Source organism: Schistocerca americana, chromosome 3 (assembly GCF_021461395.2).
Source record: "Schistocerca americana isolate TAMUIC-IGC-003095 chromosome 3, iqSchAmer2.1, whole genome shotgun sequence".
NCBI lineage: Eukaryota > Metazoa > Arthropoda > Insecta > Orthoptera > Acrididae > Schistocerca > Schistocerca americana.
The window spans coordinates 284,255,054-284,274,575 of NC_060121.1; positions in this window are offsets into that span (position 1 = coordinate 284,255,054).

A 19,522-nucleotide genomic window follows, 5' to 3' on the forward strand; every position below is an offset into this window, starting at 1 on the left:
CCGGCGCTTGACTTTACGCCGTAACACACCTGTGATACTAGAAGGCATATCATTTACACAAGTAAGGAACAGAAGTGGTCCCAGCACTGATCCCTGGGGCGCCCCCAATGTATCCGTGCCCCACTCAGACCTCATATATCACAGCGATTCTCGATATCGTGGAGAATAACTTTTGCTGTCTATTCTTAAAGTAAGAGGTGAACCAATTGCGAGCTACTCCCCATATTTCATTATGGTCCAACTTCTGGACCAATATTTTGAGATCCACAGACTCAAATGCCTTACTTCAGTAAAAAAGTTGTTTAGCGTTCGAAACCTTTTGTTTAATCCATCAGTGACTCACAGAGAAAAGAGAATATAGCATTTTCAGTCGTTAAAGCACTTCTAAAACCAAACTGTACATTTGATAGCAAATTATGTGAAATGAAACGATGAATTATTCTTTAATACACAGCCTTTTTAATAACTTCAGCAAGCACTGATGGCATAGAAATAGGTCTAAAACTGTCTACATTATCCCTTTCTCCCTTTTTAAAAATCGCTTTACTACTGAGTAATTTAATCGTTCAGGAAACTGACCATTCCTACAGGAAAAATTACAAATGTGGCTAAATACAGGGCCATTATGTGCAGCACAGTACTTTAGTACTCTGCTACATACTCCGTCATGTCCATGAGAGTCCTTAGTCTTCAACGATTTAATTATTGACTCGATCTCCCCCTTGTCAGTAACACATAGGAATATTTCAGATATCTGTCTCGAAAATGCATTTTTCAAAAGAATTATATGATTACCCGTAGAAATTAATTTTCTTATTTAATTCACTTCGAATTTTCAGAAAGTGATCGTTAAATATTTTACATAGATCTGACTTATCAGTAACAGAAATCTTTTTACTACGTTCTGACTTTATATTTTCGACCTTGTGCTGCTGAGTGCCGCTGATTAGACGCTTCCTTCACACCTGACTATACGGTTTTAATTTTAACCTTCCAGGCAGATTGAAACTGTGTGCCGGACCGAGACTCGAACTCGGGACTTTTGCCTTTCGCGGGCAAATGCTCTACCATCTGAGCAACCCAAGCACGACTGACGACCCGTCCTCACAGCTTTACTTCTGCCAGTACCCCGTCTCCTACCTTCCAAACTTTACAGAAGCTATTCCATTTGCGTACCACATGCTCTTTGCCGTCCTAATAACATCTTAAGCACCCTACAGTACTGTTTGTAATGGGCTACTGTTGTTCGATTGTGACTATTCCTAACATTTTGATGTAATTCTCAGTTATACATGATACTAGTATAGCAGCTTGTGTGAGGCAACTGTTTGTAAACAAAAACATTCCTCAGATGGCCTGGCCTGCCCAGACTCCCGACATGAAGTAGTGGAGAACTTGTGGGGAGTTAGAATGTCGACATCACTTCAGATCACGGAGTCCAAATATATCTACCTTCTCTGGTTTCGGCTCTTGAGGAAGAATGGGTGCCATTAACTACAGACATTCAGAAACCTCGTTGATAGTATCTCAGTAGAGTTCAGGCAGTCCTAAAAGTAAGAGTGGGCACAGACCATATTAATATCAACTAATAGGTGTCGGGATATTATTTATGTGACACTGTATTTGCCACTGCAGTTTCCTTTTAGAAATACTGACTGAGGGGCGCCGACAGTGATACCCGAGCAGACGTCTCCGGAGCCGACACCTGGCGTATCGTCGCGAACTCGGGTCATTCGGCACGAGCAAAGCGAATCCGTTTCGCATCGCCACGAGAGCGATGAAACGGCCGCGGAAATGACAAAGACGACCGCGGCGTCGGGTAACAGGAATTCTTTTCCAAATTGTAGGGTCGGACTGGCGTGGAGGGACTGGCGGGAGTGACTTTTTCACGCGGAGCCCCGTTCCAAATAATTACCTCGCGACGCTAATGGCCGGCAGCCTCTGGGCTGGGGGGGGGGGGGGGGAGGGTGGAGAGGAGAGGAATGAGACGCGCCCGACCTGCCCATAAGCTTCCCTGCCCCGGCCGCAGCGTTTAGTGTGAGCAGGCCGGTATTTACGGCCGGCCGCGCGTCCATCCGTCAGCGGCAGGTAGGGGCTTCCCCGCCGGTAGTCACACGGGGAGGGCAGTTTTCGCACCTGGCCGCCGCGGCGCTGATGTAGTGCCCGCTGCCCGCGCCGATGACAAAACGCCGACCTCTCAATCCTGACAGCAGCGCCCGCTGGGTGGTCCAGGGCCGACTCTGCCACCTCCCCAACTGACGGGAACCCTGGCACTGACTGGAGCGAGGAGCGTATGCTGTAGAGGCGGAGAGCACGAGCAGCAAGCTGACTCTTTACCGGTGACCCTGGCCAGCTGCTTGGGAGTGGGGCGGCGAGTAACTCGTGGCACGAGAACAACAGCTCTCGAACAAGGTCACCCAAGCAAATTAGCAGCGGAGGGTTCCGTCGTGGCATAATGAATAGCTTGCAATGGAAACTGAAAGCACGGTAAGCATGCGCCTAAAGAGTACAGTGTATCTACATCATAATATATTGATCTATACTTTTTCTTCCCCCCTCTTACTTACAAGAATCATAGTTTCAGGAAATAGCGACAATTTCCGTGCATTCAGCCCATGCCTGGAGTCAAACTTACATTCACTTTATAAAGTTGTTTCACAACAATCAATTTTCCTTAATATATGGCATATGAGTAAAGTTTCGCTTCCTTCTGTTTTGGCATTGTAATGAAATGATCGTATTGCATTATTGGCCGGGAGGCCCCATGCAGGGAAGTTCGGCCGCCATATTGCAAGTCCTCTTTAGCTGACGCCACTTCGGCGATTTGTGAGTCAATGATGATGAAAGACACACAACACCCAGTCATCACGAGGCAGAGAAAATCCCTGACCCGCCGAGAATCGAACCCGGGACCCCGTGCTCGGGAAGCGAGAACGCTACCGCAAGACCACGAGCTGCGGACTTGGCATTGAAAATAGCTTACAGGATTACAAGTATTTTTGAATTGGTAACAGAATGAGATAGAGCTGTATTCGACAGCTGTTGACTAAAACAATTTTTTATTTCATACAGTGACTGAAAGCGATACTTGTTGTCCTGTTCGCACTGAAAATAGCTTACAACACTACAAGTACGGCTTTCTGTTACCAATTCAAAATAATAAAGGAAATTTATCGAAACTACAGAGCATGAAGAAAGCAAAGATAATATTTCCTGACTGTTCTCTTAATGGTTCCAAAGTGAAACTTGGTGGAAAGTTGCTTCGGTAAATAATAAATACTAGCTGTCACCGGCAGCTGCGCTGGCATGTCAGTAGATTTGTTGTGAGGGGATGGGTTGTTTTGGGGGAGGAGACCAGACATGAGGTCATAGGTCTCATCGGATTGGGGAAGGACGAGGAAGGAAGTCGGCCGGGCTTTTTCAAAGGAACCATCCCGACATTTACCTGGAGCGATTTACGGAAATCACGGGAAACCTAAATCAGAATGGCCGGCCGCGGGATTGAACCGTCATCCTCCCGAATGTGAGTCCAGTGTGCTAACCACTGTGCCACCTCGCTCGATAGATATGTTATGATTAGTAATGGTGAGTAAGCTAGTAATTTTTAAATATGTGGGTGTACGCGATGTAGATATGTACATATGTATGTGTAAATCTGTGTAGTGCCAGTATGTAGGTACATAATGAATGCGCTTTTATTATTTTGCCATACATCGATTCTTAGTTTAAAATATTAAAAACTTTATCCGTCTTGCTACTTATTTATTGCATGATCCTAACACAGTTCTATAAACAATATTTTTGGACTTGCCTTCTTTTGCTGGGACGTAAAGATATTGTGTCTTGGATACACGTTATCAAGCAACAATGAACTATCAACGAGAAAAACTGTTTTTATTTATTTATTTACGCTTTCTATTTGCACACTGAAAACTTTGAGTCTTTAACAGAACTTCTGTAAAATTAAAAGAGAAACAGTTTTGCTTACTTTACTTATTAACGATTACCTCTAAAAGATCAGTAAAAAATATACATAGCGAGGAGGATCACGAAAATAAATTGCTAAACAGCTGTTTAATAACTATATTATTAAAATTAAATTAAACACAAAATTGAAAATTACAAAAATCTATTATGTAACACAAGATGAGTGCCTGTTTCAGGGAATAAATTTGGGTACTAAAATAACACGGACTTTCTGAAATTATTGTTTAATGTTAAATTGATGAAGATAGAAAATAAATAATTTGCACTTCGGGCAGCTCAAATTTTTTAGTATTTGTAGGCGCAATAACGTCAGCTGCTCTCACGTGTTCACGTGTCTGCATGTAAGTCTGAAGATAGAGATGACAGGCTTTAATATGGGGATTTCCTGATTATAGGCATCCCTTAGCCACACAGATTACAGTGACTTACTGAGTATAAAGCGTGAGGCAGATGAGGCAGGCTTTCTCACAATTCGGGAGGTACTCTGAAATTAAGTTTCGTTAAGTTACAAAAAGACTGTGTATAACAGGCTCTTTATTACATACAACTTAAAGGTATAGCTCTCAGTTATTTTTCCACATAATTACCTCCTACATTAAAGCACTTGTGACATCGAAGAACGAGGTTCTCAATACCGTCGTTGTACGATTATACTGCTTGCGAACTAAGCCCTGCATTGACTGTCTCTAACTCATCGTCATCTTCAAACTACTGTAACCATAGCCATTTTCGGGAAAAGGCGAAAATCACTGGGTGACGAAGCAGGGCTGTACGGAGGAGGACCAAATAAGTGACGATACTGATTAGTCACATTTCGCTATGTGACATTTAATAATTGCATTGTGTGTTGTTCTGACTCAGACTTTCAGGGAGGAGGGAAGGGCAGATGTAGACGAAATTTTGTGTTCGCTAAAATTCCCCACTGGTGGGGCGAGAGGCGTGTGGGCACTAACAGCTAATAAGGAAAGAGAGCAGCGCCTGTTGCCAAATTCTGGTTAGTTTCTGGTAATACAACAGGCGGGAATTAGAAAATTTAGGCAGCCCTTTCCAGCAAAGTGGCGTGGAAAAAAAAAAAACATTAGCCTTGTCATGGTAGAAAGCCCGGGGATTGGCTCTCTCCGTGTATGAGGGCAGAGTAAATTGAGTCGGAGAGGAGTCTTGGAGCAATCAGTTTGATGGGCGGTCCCATTTGACACTGCAGAGCGACTTATCTTCCGCAGAAGTTACGAGTGGTGTCAGTTCTAGCCCGACGCTTCTTGTTGCTCTTACGAGCAAGTGTCGCAAACAGTATCTGCGCTACTTGTAGTCTGTCGAGTTCTCAAATGTGTGAAATCTTATGGGACTTAACTGCTAAGGTCATTAGTCCCTAAGCTTACACACTACTTAACCTAAATTATCCTAAGGACAAACACACACACCCATGCCCGAGGGAGGACTCGAACCTTCTCCGGGACCAGCCGCACGGTCCATGACTGCAGCACCTTAGACCGCTCGGCTAATCACGCGCGGCTGTCGAGCTCTCAACTTGCGAGTGTTTATCGCAGTTTGTGTTGTTGCTGTTTGGTTCAGAGTTTGTATTACGTAGATCGTGTTCTGAGCTTCACCAGTATAGACACTCAGGCTTTGATAAATGGTTTGGTCAAGAAGTTAGCTCATTTCCATACAATTTCCAGGATCCTTCTAAACTAAACTAAACTAAACTCCTCCCGAACAGGCCATGAAGGCCCATCGGTACCGACCAACCGCCGTGTCATTCTCAGCCCACAGACGTCACTGGATGCTGATATGAAGGGGCGCGTGGTCACCACATCGCTCTCCCGGCCGTATGTCAGTTTCCGAGACCGGAGCCGCTGCTTTACAGTCAAGTAGCTCCTCAGTTTGCCCCACAAGGGCTGAGTGCACCCCGCTTGCAAACAGCGCTCTGCAGACCGGGTAGTCACCCATCCTAGTACTAGCCTAGCCCGACAGCGCTTAACTTCGGTGATCTGACGGGAACCGGTATTACCACTGCGGCAAGGCCTTTGGTAGGAGCCTTCTGTTTTCAGATATTAATTCACAAGTCAGATTTTAATCAATTTTCCCAAATAATTGGGATTCATAATTGTACTTCATGCTCAGTGATTTAAATTGGTTGAGAAAAGATCTTGCTTTTTCCAAAATTTAATGTTTAAATTAAATTAATTTGAGACAACAAATTCACTTTCACTTCAATGATTATTTTCCTCCTTGCTGTCCTGCAGCTCCTATGATGAGGCGACCCTCCCTTAATTTTAAACAAATACCATCAGGTAGCTTTATGTCGCTAAATTGTGTGCTCACTGTGCCGGTGTTCCAGATTTAAAAAGGTGCAACTAACTGAACATTACTGATTAACCAGGGGAAGAAACCCGCTTCATTTCCGGATTAGACAACTATTTTTGTTAATTTTTCTTATTGATAAACTGAAATTCTCCTGCTTCTACACGTAGTAAAGAGACGGTTTTGCTGTTTCAATATCATTGTATGGTGAGATAATTTCACAAGGTACTAATGTGCTGTTGGAATTAATCGTGTTCCGAGTTTACTATTGTGGCAGAAAGATTGCACTGATTACGGCTAAGCATCGAGCATCTATTACACTCCAGTACTGAGCTTTTTAGGTGTGAATTTGCTGGCAAATTTAATAGTGCTTTGAATTCGCGAATGTGGCAGACAGACTGCTCTGACGTCTGCTGAAGAAAAGACAAGAAACTAAGTGGGGGTTCTCAAACTGTCAAGCAAACTTTTGCCAGAAATTATCACGTAAGGGTCCTAATAAAGCGCCAGTCGTGTCGTCGCATTGTTTCATTACTGCACTCTCTGGGCGGGAAGATTATAAGTATCAGAAGTAGTTGCTGAAGATAAATGGATGAGATTCTACTTTTGCTGCCCTCTGATTATGAATGATTGGTTCAAATGGCTCTGAACACTATGGGACTTTTCATCTGAGGTCATCAGTCCCCTTGAACTTAGAACTACTTAAACCTAACTAACTTAAGAACATCACACACATCCATGCCCGAGACAGGACTTGAACCTACGACCGTAGCGGTGGCACGGTTCAGTACCCAGAACAACCACCTCTGGCCGTAATAACGGCCTTGATACGCCTGGGCATTGAGTCAAACAGAGCTAGGATGGCGTGTACAGGTACAGCTGTCCATGCAGCTTCAACACGATACCACAGTTCATCAAGAGTAGTAACAGGCGTATCGTGACGAGCCAATTGCTCGACCACCATTGACCAGATGTTTTCAATTGGTGAGAGATCTGGAGAATGTGCTGGCCAGGGCAGCAGTCGAACATTTTCTGTATCCAGAAAGGTCCGTACAGGACCTGCAACATGTGGTTGTGCATTATCCAGCTGAAATGTAGGGTTTCGCAGGGATCGAATGAAGGGTAGAGCCACGGGTCGTAACACATCTGAAATGTAACGTCCACTGTTCAAAGTGCCGTCAATGCGAACAAGAGGTGACCGAGACGTGTAACCAATGGCACCCCATACCATCACGCCGGGTGATAGCCCAGTATGGCGACGACGAATACACGCTTCCAATGTGCGTTCACCGTGATGTCGCCAACCACGAATGCGACCATCATCATGCTGTATACAGATCCTGGATTCATCCGAAAAAATGACGTTTTGGCATTCGTGCACCTAAGTTCGTCGTTGAGTGCACCATTGCAGACTCTCCTGTCTGTGATGCAGCGTCAAGGGTAACCGCAGCCATGGTCTCCGAGCTGATAGTCCATGCTGCTGCAAACGTTGTCGAACTGCTCGTGCAGACGGTTGTTGTCTTGCAAACGTCCCCATTTGTTGACGCAGAGATCAAGACGTGGCTGCACGATCCGTTACAGCCATGCGGATAAGATGCCTGTCATCTCGACTGCTAGTGATACGAGGTCGGCATGGCGTTCCGTATTACCCTCCTGAACCCATCGATTCCATATTCTGCTAACAGTCATTGGGTCTCGACCAACGCGAGTAGCAATGTCGCGATGCGATAAACCGCAATCGCGATAGGCTACAATCCGACCTTTATCAAAGTCGGAAACGTGATGGTACGCATTTCTCCTCCTTGCGCGAGGCATCACAACAACGTTTCACCAGGCAACGCCGGTCAACTGCTGTTTGTGTATGAGAAATCGGTTGGAAACTTTCCACATGTCAGCACGTTGTAGGTGTCGCCACGGGCGCCAATCTTGTGTGAATGCTCTGAAAAGCTAATCATTTTCATATCACAGCATCTTCTTCCTGTCGGTTAAATTTCGCGTCTGTAGCACGTCATCTTCGTGGGGTAGCAATTTTAATGACCAGTAGTGTACACCTATATCTACATCTACATGGTTACTCTGCAATTCACACTTAGGTGCCTGGCAGAGGGTTCATCGAACCATTTTCATAATACTTCTCTACAATTGTACTCTCAAAATGCGCGTGGGAAAAAGGAGCACCTAAATCTTTCCATTCGAGCTCTGATTTCTTTTATTTTATTATGATGATCATTTCTCCCTACGTAGGTGGGTGTCAACAAAATATTTTCTCATTCGGAAGAGAAAGTTGGTGATTGAAATTTCGTAAATAGATCTCGGCGCAAACAAAACCGCCTTTGTTTCAGTGACTGCCACCCCAACTCGCGTTTCATGTCAGTGACACTCTCACCCCTATTGCGCGATAACACGAAACGGGGTGCCCTTCCTTGCGATTTTTCGATGTCAATCCTACCTAGTAAGCATCCCTCACCGCGCAGTAATATTCCAGCGGAGAACGAACAAGTGTAATGTAGGCTGTCTCTTTAGTGGGTTTATCGCATCTTCTAAGTGTTCTCTCAACAAAGCGCAGTCTTTGTTTCGCCTTCCCCATAATATTATCTATGTGCTCTTTCCAATTTAAGTTGCTCGTAATTGTAATTCCTAGGTATTTAGTCGAATTGTCAGCCCTTAGATTTGTTCGATTTATCGTATACCCAAAATTTATCGTATTTCTTGTAGTACCCATGTGGATGAACTCGCACTTTTCTTTGGTTGGTGCTAATTGCCACTTTTCGCACCATACAGAAATTCTCTCTAGATAATTTTGTAATTGGAACTGATCGTCTGATGATTTTACTAGACGGTAAATTACAGCGTCATCTGCAAACAATCTAAGGGGGCTGCTCAGATTATCGCCTAGATCATTTATATAAATCAGGAACGCCAGATATCACTTCTGTTTTACTCGATGATTTACCGTCCATCACTACGAACTGTGACCTCTCTGAGAGGAAACCACGAATCCAGTCACACAACTGAGACGATATTCCATATGCACGCAATTTGATTAATAGTCGCTTGTGAGGAACGGTATCAAAAGCCTTTTGAAAATCTAAGAATAGGGAATCGATCTGAGATCCCTTGTCGACAGCACTCTTTACTTCAAGGGAATAAAGAGGTAGCTGCGTTGCACAAGAACGATATTTTCTGAATCCGTGCTGGTTATGTGTCAATAAGTCATGTTCTTCAAGGTGATTCAGAATGTTCGAGTACAGTATATGCTTTAAAATCCTACTGCAAATTGAGATCAGTGATATGGGTCTGTAATTAAATGGGTTACTTCTATTTCCTTTCTGCAATATTGGTGTGACCTGTGCTACTTTTCAGTCTTTAGGAACAGACCTTTCGTCAAGTGAGCGGTTGTATATGATTGCTAAGAAAGGCGCTATTGTGTCTGCACACTCTGAAAGGAACCTGATTGGTATACCATTTGGACCGGAAGACTTGCCTTTCCTAAGTGATTTGGGTTGTTTCGCAACACATAAGATATCTACTTCTATCTCACTTATGCTAACAGCTGTTCTGGTTTCGAATTCTGGAATATTTACTTCATCTTCTTTTGTGAAGGAATTACGAAAAACTGTATTTAGTGGCACCATCATCGGTAACATTTCCATCGCTATCGCGCAGTGACGGTATTGATTGTTTTTTGCCACTGGTGTACTTTACATAAGACCAAAATCTCTTTGGGTTTTCTGCTATATTTTGAAACAATGTTTCATTGTGGAAAATATTAAAAGCATCTCGCATTGACGTCCGCACTAAATTTCGAGCTTCCGTGAAACTTAGCCAGTCTTGAGGATTTTGCGTTCTTCTGAATTTGGCACGCTTTTTTCGTTGCTTCTGCAACAGCGTTCTTACATATTTGTGTACCATGGTGGATCAGTCCCGTCTTTTATTAACTTATGGGGTATGAATCTATCTGTTGCTGTCGATACTGTATCTCTGAATTTGAGCTATATCTGGTCTACACTTACATAATTAGCTTGGAAGGAATGGAGACTCTGTTTTAGGAAGGCATCAAGTGAATTTTTATCTGCTGTTTTAAGTAGATATGTTTTGCGTTTATTTTTAGTGGTTTCGGTTGAAATGGTTTTGAGCCTCGCTACAATGACCTTATGTTCGCTAATCCCTGTATCCGTCATGCTCTCCATTAGATCAGGATTATTTGTGGTTAAGACGTTACGTGTGTTTTCGCAACCATTTACAATTCGTGTGGGCTCATGAACTAATTGTTCAAAGTGATTCTTAGAGAAAGCACTTTGTGCAATTTCGGAAGATATTTTCTGCCTACCACCGGCTTTGAACATGCATTTTTGCCAACAAATCGAGGGTAGGCTGAAGTCTCCACCAATTACAACTGTATGAGTGGGGTATTTATTTGCAATGAGATTCAAATTTTCTTTGAACCGTTCAGCTATTATATCTTCTGAATCGGGGGGGGGGGGTGGGGGGTGGAGGGGGGGGGGTTGTGGAAGGGCCAACCATAGTAATTCGCAGGAACAATCTATTTCAACTTCACTACAAGATAAACTACCACCAAAAGACACAAACAAACCATTTATTTAATCTATCCTTTCTGAACACGGTTTGCGGCTCTGTAAAAATTTCGGCAGAATTTATCTCCGGCTTTAGCCAGCTTTCTGTTGCTATAACGATTTCAGCTTCAGTGCTTTCTATCAGCGCTTGAAGGTCTTGTACTTTTCCAACACAGCTACGACAATTTACAACTACAATACCGGCTGTTGCTTGGTCGATTCTTGTCGTTTCTTTGCCCTGTACCCTTTGAAACTGGAGCCCTCTCTGATCTTTCCCGAGACAGTCTAACCTAAAAAACCGTCCAGTCCACGCCACACAGCCCCTGCTACCCGTGTAGCCGCCTCCTGTATGTAGTAGACACCGAAATCCCACCACCCTACAGCGCAAGTCGAGGAATCTGCAGCCTACACGATCGCAGAAACGTCTGAGCCTCTGATTCAGACCCTCCACTCGGCCCTGTACCAAAGGTCCGCAATCGGTCTTGTCGACGATGCTGCAGATGGTGAGCTCTGCCTTCATCTCGCTAGGAAGACTGGCAGTGTTCAGCAACTCTGATAGCCGCCGGAAACCAGGGAGAATCTCTTCCGATCCATAGCGACACACGTCATTAGTGCCGACATGAGCCACCACCTGCAGTTGGATGCACTCTGTACCCTTCATGGCGAAGGACCCTTTCCACATCTTGGATGACTCCGCCCAGTATACACACGGAGTGCACATTGGCATTCTTCCCGTCCTTAGCTGCCATATCCCTAAGGGGATCCATCACCCGGCTAACTCTGGAGCTCCCAATGACAAACAATCCCACCCTCTGCGCTTGTCTGGACCTCTCAGGATGACCGGCCACTACCGCCAACAGGCGAGGCCGCCCTTGCTGGCTCAGAAGTACTTCAGTGGGCAGTACCCCAAACCTGTTACGGAAGCGTAAGAGTACAGACTTGCGGCCAGCACCAACTTTCGCCTTCCGCTCAGGGAGTCGCGACCCCGCCACGGTTCGCCAATCATCGTCAGGCAAGTGTCGACCGGCAGGGACGTCCGAATCCGAGGGCGCTGTGGAATCAGAGACCCCAGGGGATGCTACAGGTTCCAGAGGCGCCAAAGTGCTCTCCTCGGGTGTCCCAACGTCACCGCGACCCAGGGAAACAGCCTGTTGACCACGGCAAACACAGCTTCCAGCTGTTTACGGACGATAGCCAATTCCCCCTGAATCCGTACAGAACAGGCGCAGTCTCTATACATCCCTAACAGTTGTTTCCTCTCTTTTACCTCACAAGCCGTTCAAAACAAACACACACTAAAAACTAAACTACAAACTCTCATCCATCCAACTGGCGCAGGAACTATGAACAAACAAACACATATCTTAGGGAGAGCCATTGTGGAACTCACGTAGTAAGTGACAATGTTGATTCGGTTCTTAGTTTCGGAAGAAGAAGGATGTCAATACTGGGCGCCGTGCGCCGCGTGCACGACACTGTAATGTGACGCAGCCTTCAGATTACTGCTGCTGGGCTTAGATGAATTCGGCTCCTGATGGGCGGCAGCAGAGTTCATAGGCGACCCAGAATACTTGGCGATAACAACAGCATTGCTCTCATACGCGAACCTTTCTGAGATAAATTTCCGTCATCCCTTTAAAATTCTGATTCTTAGTTCAGAAACAGATTGCTAATCACTTTCGCGATCCTTGATGTATTTCCCATATGTACTGCTCATACAAACGTTTAATGCACGGTTTCCACTTTCTTTTAGTGTATGATTAACTGTCTAAAAATTATAATATGGCGATATTTACAGTTGTCCCTGGTGTTATCTGATTATTCGAAGTTATAGCCCCAGCTATTGGAGAAAAATGCATTTACATCTTCTTTGCCTCTCCTTTTGCCTTTCCCATGGTCTGCATAACCGAGACATGTACAAGTAATATTGGTGATCCTCTAATGATCCATCATTTGATATCATGGTTTGTATAAGTCAGTGTTAACTAAACTGTTCCTTTTTGTAACTATTACGTTTTCTTTGCTAATAAATTAGTAGAGCGCATAGGTGCCAATATCTGCAGTTTTAGTGATATCTCAATATCGAGTCATTTCCCTGCGCATCTCAGAACCTAAATGCATACGTACAGGACACGCCTTCTTTACTTTTCACACCTTATAAGCATCCCACGCCGATTGTTCTGTATGAGTCTTCAGAGCTTGTCCATGATTCCACAGTAAAGTTCGGAGTTCACTGCAGTGAATCTTTCCATAAAATCAACAAGGAGGATTCCCTTTCTGTCCCCCACCCAAGGAAAAAAAAAAAAAAAAATTATCTGTTTTCGTGCAAAAAATGTTTCACAGCATTTTAGAGGCTTACGTCGTGAGCTTGTATGACGACACTGCTTTGGCTGGGATTCTAACCTCCACGTCGATGTATGCAAACCTTGTCTAATCCCGTGTCACGCTTTAATTGAGCAATTCATCCCCTCCATTGAAACGCATCAGGAAGATTAATGCTGCTCCGAACCTGTTCGTTTTGGGATATCAGTCAAAACATTTGTGACCAATCGTGCACAAAATATGTGGTAACCAAACTTATGAGTCAGAAGTTAGCACAACACTATCCATGATATCTTCTTGAGACCGAAAAGCTTACGTCCACGAATCAGCATGGTTTAAGAAAGTAGATCTCGTGCGAAATTCATCTTGCCCTTTCTCACATGATATACTGCGAACTATGGATGAAGGGCAACAGGCAAATTACATATTTCTAGTTTTCCCTTTGCAGGCTGTTAAAGAATGCACGAGCATGTGGAACAGGTTCACAGATATGTGAGTGGCTCGAACACTTCTTGAATTATAGAACACACTTTGATATCCCCAGCAGCGAGTGCTTACCAGAGAAAAGGGCATCGCCAGGACTGCCACAGGGAAGTATGATAGGATCTCTATTGTCCTCCATGTACATAAATCACTCGGCGCATATGGTGGGCAGCAGTCTCATGCTATGGTGTATGTAAGGTGTCGAAATTGAGTGACTGTAGGAAGATACAAGATGACTTAAACAAATTTTCTAGTTGGTGTGAAGAATTGCAGCTAGCTCTCAGAGTAAAAAAAATGTTAGTTAATGCAGATGAGAAGGACAAATAAACCCGTATTGTTCGGGCACAGACTGACTGACACAGTCACGTCGTTTAAATATTTGGGCGTAATGTTGTAAAGTTCTCTCTGTACAGCGCACAGATTCCCTCGTAGATACCTACATCATTAACGTTTTTCGCACTCAGAAAAAGTAGGACAAGCCTGAGAGCGCTGGGTAGGAAATGCGAATCGTCGACCTCGGTTTATTTGGGAGGATTGTGGGAAAATGTGGGCCATCTGTAAAGGAGACCGCATATAGGAAACTATCGCGACCTGTTCTTGAGTACTGCTCGAGTGTCTGGGATCCGTAACAGGTCGAATTAAAGGAAAACACGGAAGTAATTCAGAGCCGAGCTGCTAGATTGGTTACTGGTAGGTTCGAACAACAAGCAAGTGTTACGGACATGTTTCGGGAAATCAAATGGCAATTGGTAGAGGGAAGGCGACAGTCTTTCCGAGGAACACCATTGAGAAAATTAGAGAATAGGCAGAAGCTGACACTAGAAAGATTCTGTTGCCTCCAACATACATCGCGCATAAGGACCACGAAGATAAGATGCGAGAAATTAGCGCTCATACGGACGCCTAAAGACAGTCGTTTTTCCCTCCATATACTTGCGAGTGGAAGAGGTTCAAATGGTTCAAATGGCTCTGAGCACTATGGGACTTAACTGCTGAGGTCATCAGTCCCCGAGAACGTAGAACTACTTAAACCTAACTAACCTAAGGACATCACACACATTCATGCCCGAGGCAAGATTCGAACCTGCGACCGTAGCGGTCGTGCGGTTCCAGACTGTAGCGCCTAGAACCGCTTGACCATTCCGGCCGGCAGTGGAAGAGGAAAGGAAATGACTGGTAGTGGTACGGGGTACCCTCCGCCACGCGCCGTACCGTGGATTGTGGTGCATCGATGTAGATGTGAATGTTGACGTAGATGTAGTTCTGTGGAAAACTGACAAACTTTTGTAGTCGTGAAGATTTTCTCTGATTCTGTCATTAACCTTTGCAACCAGACCATTTGTCACTACAGATGGTCGTCCACTTCTTTCTTCATCATTAACCATCGTTGAACCTTCCCAAGAAAAACGGCACCAATTTCCTACAACACACTCATAAAGTTCTCTCCGTACAGCGCACAGATTCCCCCGTAGATACCTACATCATAAACGTTTTTCGCACTCAGAAAACGGATTCAGCACGTTATTCGCAACTATTGGGATTTTCGATGACAGCAGCCATTTTGATGCACAGTCGCGGTGCAAACGAACAGTTCAGTAACCTTTCCGTGGCCCTGCCAGACCCGTACGGAGCCGGGTGACGCATCTGTGCTGAAATCGCTTCGCTAGTACCAACCCACTGTCAGGGAAACAGCATCAGAACTTAACTCTACGAACAAAAAAATGGCTCTGAGCACTATGGGACTTAGCATCTGTGGCCATCAGTCCCCTAGAACTTAGAACTACTTAAACCTAACCAACCTAAGGACATCACACACATCCATGCCCGAGGCAGGATTCAAACCTGCGACCGTAGCAGTCGCGCGGTTCCGGACTGAGCGCCTAGAACCTCTACGAACAGCAGTCGTATGCTCGAACTAGTAAATGAATCGTGAAATCGATGTACGGTTTGTCTTCAGCTATAGCGGACAATGTGGGGAATCGTCTGACGTACACTAGTAATTTTTGATGTTGGTACACACCGAATTATGAGACCGACTTTCGGCATGTGTGTCACTCTCAGGTGAAATGAAATCGAATGATCGTATGACACTGGGGAAAGTTCGGCCTCCGAGTTACAGGTCCATTCAGCTGATGCCACACTGGGAGACTTATGTGTCGATGATGACGAAACAATGACGAGGATAACACTGCACCCGGTCCCCGTGCGGAGAAAATTGCCGACCCGACCGGTAGTAACTCCAGATGCGTTGACCACTCAGCTAAAGGGGTTGGACACGATTCCCAGGTGATAAGTCACTGTTAAATGCGGTAATAAGCCAATATGAAGAGATTCAGCGTGCGGCGGCTGATCCGTTTCCTTACACAAGTTGCACTCAGCTTTCGGTAATCTTCTCATACAGCACAAGCCTTCCCTGAAGCGATCACCAGTCTTCGCTCAGCTACAGAGACTGCAGCAAAAACTAGCAGTACCTCATCTACACGGAGAAAAAAAATATTTTTCTAGTTCCAGGTTTTACTAGCTGTTAAATTAGTGGAATCCGGCCGGTGTGGCCGAGCGGTTCTAGGCGCTTCAGTCTGGAAAACGCTGCTGCTACTACGTTCGCAGGTTCGAATCCTGCCTCGGGCATGGATGTGTGTGATGTCCTCAGGTTAGTTAGGTTTAAGTAGTTCTAAGTTCTAGGGGACTGATGACCACAGATGTTAAGTCCCATAGTGCTCAGAGCCATTTGAACCAAATAAGAGAAAATCATCGAATGAGAATTCCGATATATTCTCACTCCCTGCAGAAACGTTCAACTACCAATTCCGAATTCGTCTGGAGTTAAAAATACTCCATTCACACATAATCATAGTCGCTTTCAATAATCAGTTAATTGTATACCCCCTAACCTGTTACCGGAAATGGACAATGGATGGCCTTTGTATTGACTCCTCACTCAGTATTCTGCAAATTGATCACCTTGAACTAGTTCTAGGCCATGATCTGTGAAAAACGCCGTACAGGTATAAGTTATTTAAAAACGTCACAATTCACACAGAGAATTCGAAATTGGCACTTTTGTCTTTTACCGTATGTCTTTTAATATATTATGACCCTCCACGAACTTTTTATGCCATGATTACTCAAAATTAAAACGTCTATTCAGAGCTGTTAACATGTCCAACTGTCATCATGTCTGAGCTCCGAATCCATTCTAGACTCCAGAAAGCAATCCCTCTAGCCCACAAAACGCAAGCTAATCTTATCCCTACAGACTGGGTGAGCACCATAATAGCCAACCAGCTTACATCTAAACTTCACTATCCCACATCGTTTACCTTGCACGAATCACATTATCAAGTTCTCTATAGAGCAGTTAATTAAATAATAATACGAAAAAGTCATTAGTCCTATTTTTCACAAATTCAAATCTCAGTATTTTTGCAATCTCCATCTTTAGACGCATGTATCTGTGTTGAGAATATTATGAGTTTCTGCCTTTAAAGCCAAGAAAATCGTTGCCAAAATATTTAGTTGGTATGAAAATGTCATCTTCTCATTAGTTTTATGTAATTTTTTCTAAAGAACTGGAAGTAGCCTACTGTTTATACCCCTACATTAACAAAAAAAAAAAATGGTTCAAATGGCTCTGAGCACTATGGGACTTAACATCTGAGGTCATTAGTCCCCTAGAACTTAGAACTACTTAAACCTAACTAACCTAAGGACATCACACACATCCACGCCCGAGGCAGGATTCGAACCTGCGACCGTAGTAGTCGTGCGGTTCCTGACTGAGCGCCTGAACCGCTAGACCACCGCGGCCGGCCCTACATTAACAACAATCAGATTTTACCAGTACCGATTTCATGATCCATTATTGCGACATTATGATAAATACAAACATATCATAATAAAGAAGGATAGATTATGTAGAGAAGCGTACATTAACTACAAAAGACAAAACATTCCTGCAAATGCAACGGGAAAAAATTGAAAGTAAGTATTGACTTAAAAACTTATTTATTATAAACATTGCTCTCTTCTATTGCAGTTGTAAGCTTCGCTGTTTTGATGCCACTGATGAGATTGACAGAGCCCAGATCCTGGAAATGTTCATGGAATTCCGGAGCAAGGATGCTAAAGATGGATATCTACAAGGTCTTGCGGAAGTTACGGGAATTACGCGCACACGCCCAAGGAAGGATGATTCAAAGAGTAGGGAGAAGAACTTCAGATATCATGTCCAAGTTCAGGGAAAGAGAATACTGGTATGTAAAACTGCATTTATTAGTATTTATGGCCTGAAGAGTGACAGGAGGATTCGAAAATTGGGAGACGTGCTGGATTTAGGAAAATGTCCAGTAGATAACAAGGGTGAGCATGGGAAGCAGAGTCAGAGGAATAAAAGGTGATATTATTGATAAAATAAAGGAACACATTGATTCGTTTGAGGTAAAATCAAACAGAGATATTAAGTATTTGAAGACCGGTTTGAGTGTAAAGATCATGCATTCACTATTTCTAGAGACGTTCCCTGATTTGGATGTAAAATATGGATTTTATTTCAAGTTTTTCCACGAAAATTATAGTTACAGGTTTGGTAGATCTCAAAAAGATGCTTGTGTTTGCTTAAAACTAAACTAAATGACCTTTGTGATTCAGCTAAAAGAGTGATTGTTGCATAGCAAATGATTTATATTCGAAGGACCAAAAAGTTTTATAAAAAGATAAAAGATGTACAGGAAAAGTGCAAGCAAAACAATGTTGTCGAAGGCATATGGATGGATTTTATGCAGAACGTACCATTTCTCTGCATTCCAGTGCAGGAAGTGTTTTACCTACATCATCTCTGGGTCTGTACTTTCTCTATTTACGACCTTAAGACTGGCAAACCTCATATTTTGTATTCCTTGCAGGAGTAGCAAAAAACGGAGCTAATGTGATTTGTAGTTTCTTGCTTGCTTTCTTCGAAGAACATTACTTTGCTGAAAATATTAAGATGATGCACATTTTCTCTGATGGTTGCCCAGGACAAAACCATAACATTACAGTAGTCTGTTTCCTAATGGCATTAGTAGGGCTTGGTAAGTTTGAAAAAATTTTTCAATGCTTTGCTATCCGGGGCACTCTTTCCTACTTTGTGATAGGGTGTTTGGAGGTATAAGAAGAAAGTTATGACAAACTGATAGAGTTTACCCTGTGAAGGAATATATTGAACTTATTCTTCATTCCGCCAATAAAAAGAACTCATTCATTATCAACTACCTTGAGGATAACAACATTGTTAAGAACTATAAGGAATGCTGGCCATATCTTTTTAAACACAATTCCCAGAGCTTAGAAACAATGGGAAAAGACAGTTCAATGAAAGTCAGCTTCATTGTTTCACAGTACAGTATGTCTGAGTATGACAGCCACAACCCAGGGGTATTAATAGCCCGTCCATTCATTGATGAACTAGCAAATATGAGACTCCCAACAACCTTATCACATGGAGAGAAATGTCCTATAAACAAAGTTAAGATAAACGACATAAAAAAAAACTGGAACAGTACATCCCGGAGGAGCTCTTGGCCTACAACAGCTGAAGAAGATGAAAATGTATGAAACCGACAGAAAATGTTGCAACAATGCTTATCTATAATGATGATTATATTAAAATACTATTTGTAATTTGTGTTTATTAATAAATTTTCTCAAAATCCTATAGTTGTACTATTATTTATTTATGAGTCCAAGATGAAAAAAAATTAATTTGAAGAATATGAAAACAAAAATTAATGATTTGAAGATGTAGATTTAATGGTTTCCAGGTACACCAGAGTATAAAAATCCAAGTATTTCATATCTTCTAGTATTGAAGCATAAAACAGCTT